The 16,409-nt window shown below is 48.2% G+C and overlaps 1 long non-coding RNA gene across 1 annotated transcript; it reads left to right on the top strand.

Moving 5' to 3' along the window:
- The first annotated feature begins 636 nt into the window (after window positions 1-636).
- On the top strand, window positions 637-1,609 carry LOC146020315 (uncharacterized). The gene is made up of 3 exons (XR_014450765.1): window positions 637-769; window positions 916-1,090; window positions 1,208-1,609. It is a non-coding gene; the product is annotated as an uncharacterized LOC146020315 (long non-coding RNA).
- Window positions 1,610-16,409: the final 14,800 nt, after the last annotated feature.

The raw sequence follows: 16,409 nt of genomic DNA, 5'->3' as shown, positions 1-16,409 counted from the left end.
TACAGTAAGAGTTTTGTATAGAGCAGTAATGCGCGCCATTTCACATTAACCCCTTGAGTGGTGGGTTTTGCTGGGACAGTACAAACCTACAGTACCAGGGCAGCGGCGGCAGAGCTTGATGCTACTGTTCCTCATAGTGACAATGGCGTCATGATGAGGGATTTTCGTGGCAGCTCTGGAGGACTCGGCCTGAGCACTCGCCAGCCCCCACAAGCCGCACCAACCATACCCGGCAGTGGGGGAGGGGTGGGGGAATTGACTGGAGGTGCTGCACCAGTGGTGCACACAAGGACACCACTGGCGTACACCTACTGTATAGTGGCATGCCTTGAGATTTTCCGGGACAGCCCACTGCACCAGCACAGCTGAATCCGGAAAATCTCCAGGCATTCAGTACAGTACCACTCAAGTGGTTAATACCTACATTATTTGCATACAGTACTGCACGGTTGTTTAATGATGTCTATAATACAGTACTGTATTAAATTACCTGTATATTTTTGTGCTGTTGACAGGATAACTCCCATGGTTAGAGATGTCAACAAAGAGAAGAGAGTGGAACAGGCACGTCGTTGGATTGAGAGCGGTGAAACTTTTCAGGATGTCCTTTTCACCGATGAATCCTCAATTGCACTTGAGAGGTTCTCGCGAATGTCATTCCGTAAGAAGGACCATATCTCATTGAAGCCACGGCCAAAGCATCCACTGAAAGTCCACGTATGGGGAGCCATATCACGATTGGGAGCTGGCCCATTGTTAATGTTCGAAGGTACAGTATAGTACAGTACTACTGTGTACAGTATACAGTACCATGCGTTGTCTGTGTTTGTAAGAAATAATGTACTATACTGTACACTACAATAATTAAAATTGAATGCAGTGGTTATTAATAAACAATACTGCTTTTTTCTCTAGGGATCATGGATAAACAATTCTTTCAAGAAAGAATAGTAGAGGGATGTATGGTGCCATATGTGCGGAAACGTTTCCCATCGCATCATAGACTATTCCAGGACAATGATCCTAAACACTCTGCCTCTGCAAAATTCATGGAAGAGAAAGGCATCAATTGGGAACGCACACCACCAGAGTGAGTATTGCTTTAATATTGTACTGTACTTTTATGGTTTTATCAAGATTGTATGCTTTTCTGTTCTAAAAGAAACATTATTGAAATACCTTTATTGTATCATACTGTTTACTTTAGATCCCCGGACATGAATCCAATTGAATTGGTATGGGCTCAAATGAAGTATTACATCAGGAACACTGCGAAGCCGACAACAAAACAGCAGCTGTTGGATGGGATCCGTAAATTTTGGCAAGAAGTGCTGACACCGGACATTTGTAATAATTGCATAAATCATCTATATAAAGTATTGCCTGTTATAGTCAAAATAAATGGACAACCCAGTGGTATGTAGTACTGTATTAAAATAGTATAGAAGTACTTAATCAGTCTGTTTTCTGTGTGTTTCTCTATGAACCCCCACCCCAAAATACTGTATAATAAAAATAAAAGTTGTGTGTGTGATGTTACAGTACTGTACAGCAGTGTTGCAAGCAAGGGGGTACGGTGTGGTACAGAGTACTGTACCTGTAAGAAATACAGTATGTTGCAGGTACGCAGTACCACTTACTCCCTGACCCACTGTCAATTCTATTTTTAATTTAAGTCTAAATATAATGCATCCGCAGCCCGCCCACTCAGCGTTATGATTGGCGTAGCTACCGCTACTGCTGATTTAGCCTGTCACACTGACAGGCATCTGCAGTGGCGATAGCATGAAGAGCAGGCTCCACAACTGTAAGCACAATCTGCCCAGCTCTCCGCCAAGCAAGAGCCAACCGACCCCCAGTCATTTCCTGCTTCTCATTCCCTGTCTCCTGATGCCACGCCACTATTGTCATTTAGGGCCTTATTCGCATTCACTCTTTCTGTCACAATTCTTCTTAGATGGACAAAACTGCAGGTGGGGCAGATGTGCAGTATAATGAGCAGAGAGAATTAGATTTGGGTGAGTTACAGTATTTTGTTTCTGTGCAGGAAAAATACTGACTGCTTTATTGTTACACTGCAATATAGAGCTTACTGTACTGTACTTTGAAGTACAGTACAGTAAAAACCCCACCCAAATCTAATTCTCTCTGCAATAGTAAAATCTACCCCACCTGCAGTGCACATGGTTTTGTCCATCTAAGAAGAATTTTGTCAGAAAGAGTAAATTCGAATAAGGCCCTTAGTCACTCTTCTAGCTTTGTGTGACCACCAACACTCATGACACATGGCCACACCCATACAGTATTTGGTAGAGCCCATGAGTACTGTACCACCAAGAAAAAAATTCTACCTGCACCACTGCTGTACAGTACCTTTTGTTTATTATTCTGTCCTGTAATGCACCTTGCTACTGAACTGTACCTTGTCCCCTCTGATTGTACTGTATGCCATATTATCCATCTGTTGTCAATAAAAGTATTTTACTGTACATGTGGATAACAAGTAGAAAAATGTTGATTCGGTGCGATGTACTGTACTCAGGGGCGGATTGGGGATTAAAAGCAGCCCGGGAAATAATTTGAAGCAGCCCTGGGGGGGCGGGTACCTTTTGCGCGCCGGAGGCGCGCTCAATTTTTTTCAGAGGCGTGGCCTAGTGATATGAGGGTGTGGCCTATTTCAACGAGGTCACACCCCATTTTTGCTGCTGTGGGGGCATGGCTAGTAGCTCTCTCTGACAGGGGCGGATTGGCCCTGTCAGTGTTACATAGCCATGGTTACCCATTACCATCCTTGAATAGGAGAAACACTACTTCCTGGTTTGGGTCCCTGCCACACACTGCACATGCTCAGTTTGCAAAAAGGTAGCCCGCAGGTTACTATAGGACAATGGTCTCCAACCTTTTTTTGGTGTGGGAGCTACTCGCAACAAAATAAACCACCCGAAAAGCTACTAAAATAAAAAAAAGTCTGCATAATATCTAAAAATGCCCTTTACACATTATGCCACACACCGTAATGCCCCTGACACATTATGTCACGCACTGCAATGTCCAATATGTCACAAACCTACCTCCCAACACTGGAGGCAGAAGAGAAGAGGCATCTGCGCCCAAAATTAGAGGGTTCACCTACTACCATGGAACTCCTGCGAGGCTACATGGGGGTGTGATACACATATGCCTCCAATAGTGCAGTGCCAGATACACATATGCCCCCAAAAGTGCCAGATACACATATGACCCCAATAGTGCCAGATACACATATGACCCCAATAGTGCAGTCCGTGATGACCATTATACATTTGCCACAGACGATGCTTATACATATGCCCCACAACATGATGCTCCTTTATACATATGCCACACACTGTGATGCCCATTATACATATGCCCCACAACGTGATGCTCCATTATACATATGCCCCACAATGTGATGCTCCATTATACATATGCCCCGCACCGTGATGCCCATTACACATATGCCATACACCGTGATGCTCCGTTATACATATGCCCCACACCTGCCCATTATACATATGCCACACACTGTGATGCCCATTATACATATGCCCCACAACGTGATGCTCCATTATACATATGCCCCACAACGTGATGCTCCATTATACATATGCCCCCCTCCGTGATGCCCATTACACATATGCCCCACACCGTGATGCCCATTACACATATGCCCCACACCGTGATGCTCCGTTATACATGTGCCACACACCGTTAAGCTCCATTATACATATACTGCACAATGTGATGCCCATTATACATATGCCACACCGTGATGCCCATTATACATATGCCCCACACCGTGATGCTCCATTACACATATGCCATACACCGTGATGCTCCGTTATACATATGCCACACTGGGATGCTCCGTTATACATATGCTGCACACCCTGATGCCCATTATACATATGCTGCACACCCTGATGCCCATTATACATATGCTGCACACCCTGATGCCCATTATACATATGCCTCACACCGTGATGCCCATTATACATATGACACACACCGTGATGCCCATTATACATATGCCACACACCGTGATGCCCATTATACATATGCCACACACCGTGATGCTCCATTATACATATACCGCACACCGTAATGTCCATTATACATATGCCACACACCGTGATGCCCATTATACATATGCCACACACCGTGATGCTCCATTATACATATGCCGCACACCGTGATGCTCCATTATACATATGCCACACACAGGATGCCCATTATACATATGCCACACGCACATGATGCCCATTATACATATGCTGCACACCCTGATGCCCATTATACATATGCTGCACACCGTGATGCTCCATTATACATATGCCACACACCGTGATGCTCATTATACATATACCACACACAGTGATGCTCCATTATACATATGCCACACACCGTGATGCTCCATTATACATATGCCACACACCGTGATGCTCCATTATACATATGCCGCACACCGTGATGCTCCATTATACATATGCCACACACAGGATGCCCATTATACATATGCCACACGCACATGATGCCCATTATACATATGCTGCACACCGTGATGCTCCATTATACATATACCACACACCGTGATGCACCATTATACATATTCCCCACAACTTGATGCTCCATTGTACATATTCCGCACACCGTGATGCTCCATTAAACATATGCCACACACAGGATGCCCATTATACATATGCCACACGCACATGATGCCCATTATACAATTAACTGGTTAATCAGTACTGAATGTGTTTGTGTGTGCAGGTGAGGGGGGTTAATAGGTTTCCCAGGTGAAAAGATGCTGTGTTAATGAGTGCTGGTAGGGTGAATTAATATTGGATTGGAAAGGAATGGGTTAATGGGTGAAGGCTTACGATTATTGCCATAACAGACAGCAGTGCGTCCTTGTGCCCCCCCCCCCCCCGCACCCCATCCCCTGTGTATATATATGTGCACACACATATATACACACACACACATATATTTATACACACACACACACACACACACACACACATATATATTTATACACACACACATATAAATAAATTTACATATAGAAACGGCACAGCAGACAGACTATCATTGATTTTAATACATTACTGACTGTGTGCTCAGCTGCTGCGTAATCTTCTGTTTTTCAGCGCTGCCCAGCGCCACCCACAGCCGCCCATCAGACGGATCCCCAGTCCTGTGCGCTGCATGCTGCCTGCTGGGGATCACGTCACCAGCCGGCAGCCGGCGTCTTCAGCCGGCCACTTCCTCCGACTCCGAGTACCGCGGGAGAGGCTGTGTGCATGCGCACCAGCCCTCCCGCGGCCATTTTAAGTTTGGGGAGCCAGGGCTGGCTGCGGGCGGCCATGTTTAGTGAGGGCATACATAGAGCTGCGGCCACAGTCACATTACACAGCACGTAGTGACCCATAGTCACATTGCACAGCGCATAGTGACCCATATAGTCACATTACACAGCACGTAGTGACCCATAGTTACATTACACAGCCTGTAGTGACCCATATAGTCACATTACACAGCACGTAGTGACCCATAGTCACATTACACAGCACGTAGTGACCCATAGTCACATTACACAGCACATAGTGACCCATAGTCACATTATACAGCACGTAGTGATGCATAGTCACATTACACAGCACGTAGTCACCCATAGTCACATCACACAGCACGTAGTGATCCATAGTCATTTTACACAGCATGCTTTGATCCATATTCATGGTATAAAATAAATCGGTTCTGGCTCCAATCGGAATGCAATTCCCCTGTGTTAATGCCGATATGACGGAGAGGGCCTATATCAGGGCCGTAACTGGGGGAGGGGGGGGGGCGCTAAGGGGTCACTTGACCTAGGGGCTGGATTAGGGGGAACTAAATTACATTTGGCCACTGTCCGTGGTGCTCTTGGCTGACCGCCGCCCCAACTCAGTCCCACTGATGCTATACAAATCCCGTCCCTTCCCGAGGTCACTGTTGGTGCCTGGCGGGAATTGCGGTTCCCTTCCTACTGTTGAACAGTGCGGATGACATAATGACTCCATCTGCGCACGTGCGTGTGATGCGGGAGGGAGGAAGAGTCAGCAAGGAGGAGAAGGTGCAGAGAGGTCGGAGAGGGACACAGGAGGCCACGCTGTACGCATCTTAAAACAAAGCTGCATGCCACTGCCATGCAGCAAGCCAGGGCCAGACTGCCAATGAGTGCTATAGTTAATAATAAATGCTTACTGCTGTCCCTGTGCTGTACATTGCAATAGTACATACTGGTTGGTACCATATTTTGCTGGGATATAATAGATAGTTATCCTTGTACTACAAGTCCCAGCATGACATGTCAGTTTCTACTAGCAGTCTATCAGCAGCTGCCAGAGGACCACAGGCTATCTGATCCTCAGCAGCATGTAGGTATATACGAATGATCAAATCTGTATACTATCGAAACTGACTGGTCATGCTGGGACTTGTAGTGCTAGGATAACTGTAATTAATTTCTATAATCCAACATATAAAAATTATAGTTTTGAGGTGTTTTATGGTAAGGGGAGGGGTGGGGGGGGGGGGCGGGGGCAGTATGAAATAACTGACGTGCCCCTCTCCCTCAAATCAGCACACATGCTGTATATCCCCACACATATATACCACAGTGTGGTCCCCAGTCCATGCACAAACGTTACCTGGCTTCTGGACGAGGACCACAGGAGCCACCAACACCAACTAAAGATCAGGGACAGTCAAAGTTGGGGGCGTGGCCTAATCACGGAGCCGCCCGTGGCCACGCCCCCTTTCCGAATCCTTCCTGATGCAGCCGGAGCCCTGGAACAGGTACCGATCCCCAGCTTCCCCCTAGGCCGGCTCTGCTGCTAGAGATCAGGAGCATACACACCAAGCACCGCGGGAGGAGCTGCATGCGGCCGCGCATGCGCAACAGCCCTCCCGCGGCCATCTTTGATCCCGGAAAAATGCTGTGGTCGCAGACTGTGCGGTCCGCGGCCCGGACAGGGGGGAGAGCGGCCGGATCTGGGGACTTATGGAGCGGCCGACCGGGAAATGTCCCGGTTTCCCGGCAGGCCAATCCGCCCCTGACTGTACTGTAGACAGTCTGTTTTACTGTATTTGTGTGTCTTGCTGAACCCCCACCCCAAACAAATTAAAAAAAAAAAATAATCTGTGTGTGATTTTTTTTTTTTTCTATTCTGTACTGTACTGTACCTTGCTACCTTTTCCCCACTGATTGTACTGTATGCCATATCATCCATCTGCTGTCAATAAAAGTGTTTACTACAGTATTCAGTATTTGCAGTAGCATACAATAAGTTACTGTACAGTATCGTCTCACGCTGGAAAAAAGACAAGGATACATTGGAGTAACAATAAAATATTTATAAATACAGTATGAAAAAAAAAGAAACAACGCCAGAATAACAATTAAATTAAACGAACTAAAAATTGGAAAATTAAATCAATGAACTGGTGCATCAGCACCCGCGCCGCCTCAAGTGCCCTGAGCCGCTGAGCCCTCTGTTGTTGTTCTGTGGTGGGGAAGTAAAATGTTAACGTTACTATAGTGTACTGTACGGTAAGTACTGTACTGTATTATTATTCTACAAAAGCAATCCCAACCACTGACATACTGTACTGTAACTGTACCTCTATAATTGGGGCCGGTACCCGGGCCAGGCCCCTGCGAGTCTGATCCTGGCCTGTGCTGGCTTATCCACAGTTGGTGTCTTGGGCCCCCATGGACGATTGGCACTGTAGTGGGAGAAAAAGTGAGCATTACAATACAGCATGTACAGAACCTGTTCCACTTAGTGGCCCTTCTTCACTTCAACGGTGGTGGTCGTACTGTACTGTACAGTATGCCATCAAATAAAGCATGCCATGCCAAAAGAAGAAGCTGGTGGGTGGGACAGGCTTTTCTATTGGAATTACTGTTCAGGACTGTGTCAGAGGCGGAACTCAGTTCCCTCTACCATTGGAAACCAGTTGCCCATCACTTTTACACCTCTGGTTACAGTGCAGTACTACAGTAATTCTTACCACTTTCATCGTCCTCCTCCTCATCTTCCTCCAGCTCCATGGCCTCCACCTCAATGATGTCTGAGTGGAGAAAGGAAAATACAGTAAGTAGTACAGAAAAAAAAACATCATTTGCCTACTTACAGGTACTGTACTGAACATGTACTGTACAGTACAACTCCATAGAAGAAGGTCCTAATGGTGTAGATTGAAATGTCTGCACACCATCTCCAAGCGGGCACCACCCACCTACAGTAGTGTACTGTACAAACAGGCAAGGCCCAAAGTCTGCGTGACACCCAGCGCAGAGCCCCCCCAAAGTGAAGTCCTACACCAAAGGCATTGTCAGTTCCTCCAGAACCACCTGCACTTCCAACCACTTCAACAGCCAACCCCCACCTCCGCATCCCACAAAGCACCCCCTCCACCGGACCACTGTACTCACTGCCTGGCTCCTGGTCCTCCTGCTGCTCCACCTCCTCCTCCTCGGTGTCGAGGGGAACCGCCTCTTCTTCCCGGGTGTGGCCTAGTGATGCTGCATTAAAAATAAAAAAAAATAAAAACATTGTAAACGTACTGTACTGTAAAGTAAATTCCCTTCTACTTTTAGAACTCCATAGAACGGTTGTGTCAAAGTCATGGCCCTCCAATTGTTGTGGAAGTACTGTACACATCCCACCCAGCATGCCATGCCACAGTTTTAACAATCCATCATACTGTACTGTATACAAAAAGTGGCATGCTGGGATGTGTACATATGTACTGTACAACCAGCAAAGGCCCAAAGGCTGCGTGACACTCAATGCAGTGCACCCCAAAGTGAATGCCTTCGCTGAACGGCATCTTCAGTTCCTCCAGAACCACCTGCACTTCCAACCACTTCAACAGCCAACCCCCACCTCCGCATCCCACAAAGCACCCCCTCCACCGGACCACTGTACTCACTGCCTGGCTCCTGGTCCTCCTGCTGCTCCACCTCCTCCTCCTCGGTGTCGAGGGGAACCGCCTCTTCTTCCCGGGTGTGGCCTAGTGATGCTGCATTAAAAATAAAAAAAAATAAAAACATTGTAAACGTACTGTACTGTAAAGTAAATTCCCTTCTACTTTTAGAACTCCATAGAACGGTTGTGTCAAAGTCATGGCCCTCCAATTGTTGTGGAAGTACTGTACACATCCCACCCAGCATGCCATAGTTTTAACAATCCATCATACTGTACTGTATACAAAAAGTGGCATGCTGGGATGTGTACATATGTACTGTACAACCAGCAAAGGCCCAAAGGCTGCGTGACACTCAATGCAGTGCACCCCAAAGTGAATGCCTTCGCTGAACGGCATCTTCAGTTCCTCCAGAACCACCTGCACTTCCAACCACTTCAACAGCCAACCCCCACCTCCGCATCCCACAAAGCACCCCCTCCACCGGACCACTGTACTCACTGCCTGGCTCCTGGTCCTCCTGCTGCTCCACCTCCTCCTCCTCGGTGTCGAGGGGAACCGCCTCTTCTTCCCGGGTGTGGCCTAGTGATGCTGCATTAAAAATAAAAAAAAATAAAAACATTGTAAACGTACTGTACTGTAAAGTAAATTCCCTTCTACTTTTAGAACTCCATAGAACGGTTGTGTCAAAGTCATGGCCCTCCAATTGTTGTGGAAGTACTGTACACATCCCACCCAGCATGCCATGCCACAGTTTTAACAATCCATCATACTGTACTGTATACAAAAAGTGGCATGCTGGGATGTGTACATATGTACTGTACAACCAGCAAAGGCCCAAAGGCTGCGTGACACTCAATGCAGTGCACCCCAAAGTGAATGCCTTCGCTGAACGGCATCTTCAGTTCCTCCAGAACCACCTGCACTTCCAACCACTTCAACAGCCAACCCCCACCTCCGCATCCCACAAAGCACCCCCTCCACCGGACCACTGTACTCACTGCCTGGCTCCTGGTCCTCCTGCTGCTCCACCTCCTCCTCCTCGGTGTCGAGGGGAACCGCCTCTTCTTCCCGGGTGTGGCCTAGTGATGCTGCATTAAAAATAAAAAAAAATAAAAACATTGTAAACGTACTGTACTGTAAAGTAAATTCCCTTCTACTTTTAGAACTCCATAGAACGGTTGTGTCAAAGTCATGGCCCTCCAATTGTTGTGGAAGTACTGTACACATCCCACCCAGCATGCCATGCCACAGTTTTAACAATCCATCATACTGTACTGTATACAAAAAGTGGCATGCTGGGATGTGTACATATGTACTGTACAACCAGCAAAGGCCCAAAGGCTGCGTGACACTCAATGCAGTGCACCCCAAAGTGAATGCCTTCGCTGAACGGCATCTTCAGTTCCTCCAGAACCACCTGCACTTCCAACCACTTCAACAGCCAACCCCCACCTCCGCATCCCACAAAGCACCCCCTCCACCGGACCACTGTACTCACTGCCTGGCTCCTGGTCCTCCTGCTGCTCCACCTCCTCCTCCTCTTCCTCCTCGGTGTCGAGGGGAACCGCCTCTTCTTCCCGGGTGTGGCCTAGTGATGCTGCATTAAAAATAAAAAAAAATAAAAACATTGTAAACGTACTGTACTGTAAAGTAAATTCCCTTCTACTTTTAGAACTCCATAGAACGGTTGTGTCAAAGTCATGGCCCTCCAATTGTTGTGGAAGTACTGTACACATCCCACCCAGCATGCCATGCCACAGTTTTAACAATCCATCATACTGTACTGTATACAAAAAGTGGCATGCTGGGATGTGTACATATGTACTGTACAACCAGCAAAGGCCCAAAGGCTGCGTGACACTCAATGCAGTGCACCCCAAAGAGAATGCCTTCGCTGAACGGCATCTTCAGTTCCTCCAGAACCACCTGCACTTCCAACCACTTCAACAGCCAACCCCCACCTCCGCATCCCACAAAGCACCCCCTCCACCGGACCACTGTACTCACTGCCTGGCTCCTGGTCCTCCTGCTGCTCCACCTCCTCCTCCTCTTCCTCCTCGGTGTCGAGGGGAACCGCCTCTTCTTCCCGGGTGTGGCCTAGTAATGCTGCATTAAAAATAAAAAAAAATAAAAACATTGTAAACGTACTGTACTGTAAAGTAAATTCCCTTCTACTTTTAGAACTCCATAGAACGGTTGTGTCAAAGTCATGGCCCTCCAATTGTTGTGGAAGTACTGTACACATCCCACCCAGCATGCCATGCCACAGTTTTAACAATCCATCATACTGTACTGTATACAAAAAGTGGCATGCTGGGATGTGTACATATGTACTGTACAACCAGCAAAGGCCCAAAGGCTGCGTGACACTCAATGCAGTGCACCCCAAAGAGAATGCCTTCGCTGAACGGCATCTTCAGTTCCTCCAGAACCACCTGCACTTCCAACCACTTCAACAGCCAACCCCCACCTCCGCATCCCACAAAGCACCCCCTCCCCCGGACCACTGTACTCACTGCCTGGCTCCTGGTCCTCCTGCTGCTCCACCTCCTCCTCCTCTTCCTTCCTACAGTATACCGCATTGTCGATCCCTATTCACACACAGCCCCAATTGTTTATGGTGTACTGTACAGTACATGTACTGTAGGGTGTGGATTGAAATGTCGAATGACATAATGTCGAATGTCAAAATGTCGACACCACAATGTCAAATGTGTAAAAATGTCGACATGGGTTAATGTCGACATTTCAAAAATGTCGACTGCCATAATGTCGACTGGGGTTATGTTGAATTGCTCTTTTGGGGTTTTTTTGGCCCGAAATGTCAACAGTGTCGACATGGACACTGTTGACATAGTGAATCGGACCCTCGCATCGCTCGCTTCGCTCGCGATGCTTAGGGCATTTTTACACATTTGACATTGTGGTGTCGACATTTTGACATTCGACATTATGTCATTCGACATTATGACCGCATGCCGTACTGTGAAAGTGCGCCGTTGATATGGTCTGCTGCCCAGGGCCCACACAGACCATATCGACGGTGCTCTCTAGAGCCGCCAACCCCCCTCCCTGTACCCCCCTCGGTACAGTACTGTGCTTACAGCGCCTGATGGCCTGAAGTCTCTCAGGATCCCTCCTGACCAGGTCACTCCAGCGCCGCTCTAAGGAGCGGATAGACCGCTGACGGCCAGTGTCCCTAAGGATAGCCCTGCGGGTCTTTCTGTAGGCCTTCATTTTCTCCTTGTTGCTGGAGAGAGTCCTGTCTCTCCAGCGCACAAGGTGCCTCAGCTCCTGGGTGCTGTACGGGCCCTCTCTGCGCTCCGCCATTGTACTGTACAATGCAGTGGTGCACAGCATACAGTACAATAAAGCACAGGTGACGCAAAATTTCGGCGCGGGGGTCCTAGACACATGACTTTCATCATGCGCCCAAAACTTTATTTAAAAGAGTTTGGAGATACTAAATCGCTAGGACATACTGTACTGTATAGTTTTATTAAATATCATTCTACAAAATACTGTACACACTGTATTCCAATAGAAAAAACCCTGAGGATGGCCCGCCAGCTCTGGAAGCACGTCTGGCACGGCCCGCCCCTTCGTGGATTCTTTGCTCTGCAGGAGATGTTGAAGTGTAATGACCTGTATTAGCCGACCCCCTCCACCCCTGGGGGGAGGGGAGGAGGCGCTTGACTTCATTACTCCTTGCAAGAGACAATACAGTATTGCAGCGTGTGAAATAGGGCTTTCTTAAACCAGTCACCCCCGGCAAACCTCGCACTGGACGCTTCAACTCATACTGTAACTCTTGGTCCTCGCGGAGGTTCAGTCGCATTAGCGGCTAAATCTCCCGAGTGTACTATCTAGATTCGGCCGCAGATGCGCCTGAACCTCCGTGAAGTCTGGTCTGTCAGGACTCGGCTTGTGAATCCTTCAGTACACATTTAGTGGTCTACGCTAGCTTTATTGATTACTGTGCATTTATAAATAAATAAATAAATAAATAAACATCAAAATTATCTTACAACCCCCTCCCCTCCGTAATCGAACTCGGGCCTCCTGCTTGGATTGCCGCGCAGCTAACCACTAGACTACTGTACGGTCATGTAACCCGTGGCAGGATGTGATGGCAAAACCAGTACCCCTGCAGCCTCTGAGACGCCCCCCTGGCGAGAACCCCGAGGACGGCACGGCCCGCCCCTTCGTGGATTCTTTGCTCTGCAGGAGATGTTGAAGTGTAATGACCTGTATTAGCCGACCCCCTCCACCCCTGGGGGGAGGGGAGGAGGCGCTTGACTTCATTACTCCTTGCAAGAGACAATACAGTATTGCAGCGTGTGAAATAGGGCTTTCTTAAACCAGTCACCCCCGGCAAACCTCGCACTGGACGCTTCAACTCATACTGTAACTCTTGGTCCTCGCGGAGGTTCAGTCGCATTAGCGGCTAAATCTCCCGAGTGTACTATCTAGATTCGGCCGCAGATGCGCCTGAACCTCCGTGAAGTCTGGTCTGTCAGGACTCGGCTTGTGAATCCTTCAGTACACATTTAGTGGTCTACGCTAGCTTTATTGATTACTGTGCATTTATAAATAAATAAATAAATAAATAAACATCAAAATTATCTTACAACCCCCTCCCCTCCGTAATCGAACTCGGGCCTCCTGCTTGGATTGCCGCGCAGCTAACCACTAGACTACTGTACGGTCATGTAACCCGTGGCAGGATGTGATGGCAAAACCAGTACCCCTGCAGCCTCTGAGACGCCCCCCTGGCGAGAACCCCGAGGACGGCACGGCCCGCCCCTTCGTGGATTCTTTGCTCTGCAGGAGATGTTGAAGTGTAATGACCTGTATTAGCCGACCCCCTCCACCCCTGGGGGGAGGGGAGGAGGCGCTTGACTTCATTACTCCTTGCAAGAGACAATACAGTATTGCAGCGTGTGAAATAGGGCTTTCTTAAACCAGTCACCCCCGGCAAACCTCGCACTGGACGCTTCAACTCATACTGTAACTCTTGGTCCTCGCGGAGGTTCAGTCGCATTAGCGGCTAAATCTCCCGAGTGTACTATCTAGATTCGGCCGCAGATGCGCCTGAACCTCCGTGAAGTCTGGTCTGTCAGGACTCGGCTTGTGAATCCTTCAGTACACATTTAGTGGTCTACGCTAGCTTTATTGATTACTGTGCATTTATAAATAAATAAATAAATAAATAAACATCAAAATTATCTTACAACCCCCTCCCCTCCGTAATCGAACTCGGGCCTCCTGCTTGGATTGCCGCGCAGCTAACCACTAGACTACTGTACGGTCATGTAACCCGTGCAGGATGTGATGGCAAAACCAGTACCCCTGCAGCCTCTGAGACGCCCCCCTGGCGAGAACCCCGAGGACGGCCCGCCAGCGTCTGATACCTGTAGTTCTTTCATGGATTGTCTGAGTTTGTCCTTTCATAGATTAGTGCTGTCATGTACTGTCATGTACTGTAGTACTGTACTTTATTATAGCGCAAGTCGATACCGTCCAACTCTGGAAAGGCAGGAGGCACTTTGACTTCAGCGCCTCCTCCATTTGCTCACTTGTACTGTATTGTACGTTCACTAGTGTCTCATTTTAATTTACTTTACTGTACTGTACTTTATCATTTCCCACGAGCACCTCATCGTGCATGAGCGTCTAATCGCGCACGAGCTTCTCATACAGTATAGTAATACGGCGAATGGAGGAATCACTCCGACTGTATCTTGATGGAGCATTAGCCACCCAGTGGTGGCAGATTGTATTACATGGCGAGCAACCATGTAGCTTGGCGGACGCCAGCGCCATAAAAATATCGATGCGCCAGAACCTCCGCCATGGCGTCCAGGCGGCAATAATAAGGCCGGCGCTATCTGTATTTGCAGTGATGTCATACAGATTTTGAAAATCCCTCTAAAAAAAATGACCCCTTCCCATAAATGCCTACTTTCCTGGAACACTTGGAAAACTCAGACTCATGGGAAAGTAGGTCAACCAACATGTCCACTTCCATCTGAAATTTGCAGGATTGTGTACCGCGACTCTGTTCTGGCTGACTTAGCTGGCGGGGGCTGGGGTGGTCGCCGCACGCCGACGAACATTGCTGCTGGATGGGGACTGCAACTGCAAGTTTACAGCAAGTTTATGGGCAGGCTCCAGCGGAGGGGGAGAAGGGGGATTTTGGAAATCACTCACCGCTTGTTGATCGCTGCAGGCAGCTTCCAGTTCCTTCCTCCGGCTCTCCTCTGTGGTAGCTTCCTTCCTGCTGCTGCTGCCCGGCTGCAGCTCACTAACGCCCTCCTGTGGCCGACGCCCTAGGCAAATGCCTAAACCTGCCTAGTGGTGGCGCCGGCCTTGGGTATGTATGCCATATTCTATGTACAGTATGGTAAGTAAAGGCTAATATTCCAAAAACCGTGGTTTTTCAGATTATTTCAGGGTTTTTTTTGTTTGTATTTTGTTTTTCCCCTGCCCCTATTTTGATACTTACCACGTCCCCCGGCATCCACGTCGGGTTTCAGGATCCTCTTCTGTGGCATCTCAGGTCCCAGGGGTGCATTGCGCGAGTGTGCAGGCACTCCGGTGACGTCACCGGTGCACCTGCAAACTCACGCAATGGACCCCTGGGGACGATGAAGAGATTCCTGAAGGCCGCCGTGGATGCTGGGGGACGCCGTGGATGCCAGGGCACCATCTGGGGGGACCAGGTGAGTATGTTAAAAACAAATATTCCAAAAAACTGAAAAATCCCTTATCCGAAATGCTTGTGGTCCCGAGCATTTTGGTACTCAACCTGTATTTGTCAACAAACCATGTCCCGGTAGGACTTTATTACTGGGCAGGTCCACCTTATGTGGTAAAATGTTCCTAGCTGACCACAGTTCCTCCAGCACAGATTGGTACATACAATGCAGGTGGTCTGGGTCTAAGTACCATCTGGTATAGAATTTTCTCATGTGGTAACGCTTATGGAGCATTTTGATATTGTGGATCGAATTATGGTGGAGATTCTAATCAGATCGGTAAGCTGTGAAGCTTGCAGCTTACCAAGCACCTGTATTGCTGCCTTGCCGAATCCCCGCCTCCTCCCACCACCACAATCCTCCCTTGGGAACACCCAGCATTTTCATGGTGCACCCATAAAATGCTGGGTGTTCCCATGGCCCTGCACCGCCATCCCCTCCATCCCCTCTGCAAACTGCCCTGTGAGTGAGCAACTCGCCATGGCAAACCCCGACCATCAGGGCAGGGGCCGAATTCGGATCAATACGATGTCCCTTTCATCATTATCAAAATATTGTCCCAACTCTTACTCCCAAGCTTTCTCATAAGGTTCTGGAGATGAGGAATTCTGTGTCAAAATTGAGTTACAGTATATAATTGAGAGTTAG

Source organism: Crinia signifera, chromosome 7 (assembly GCF_055691185.1).
Source record: "Crinia signifera chromosome 7, ASM5569118v1, whole genome shotgun sequence".
Lineage (NCBI taxonomy): Eukaryota > Metazoa > Chordata > Amphibia > Anura > Myobatrachidae > Crinia > Crinia signifera.
This window is presented reverse-complemented; position numbering and strand designations above follow the sequence as displayed.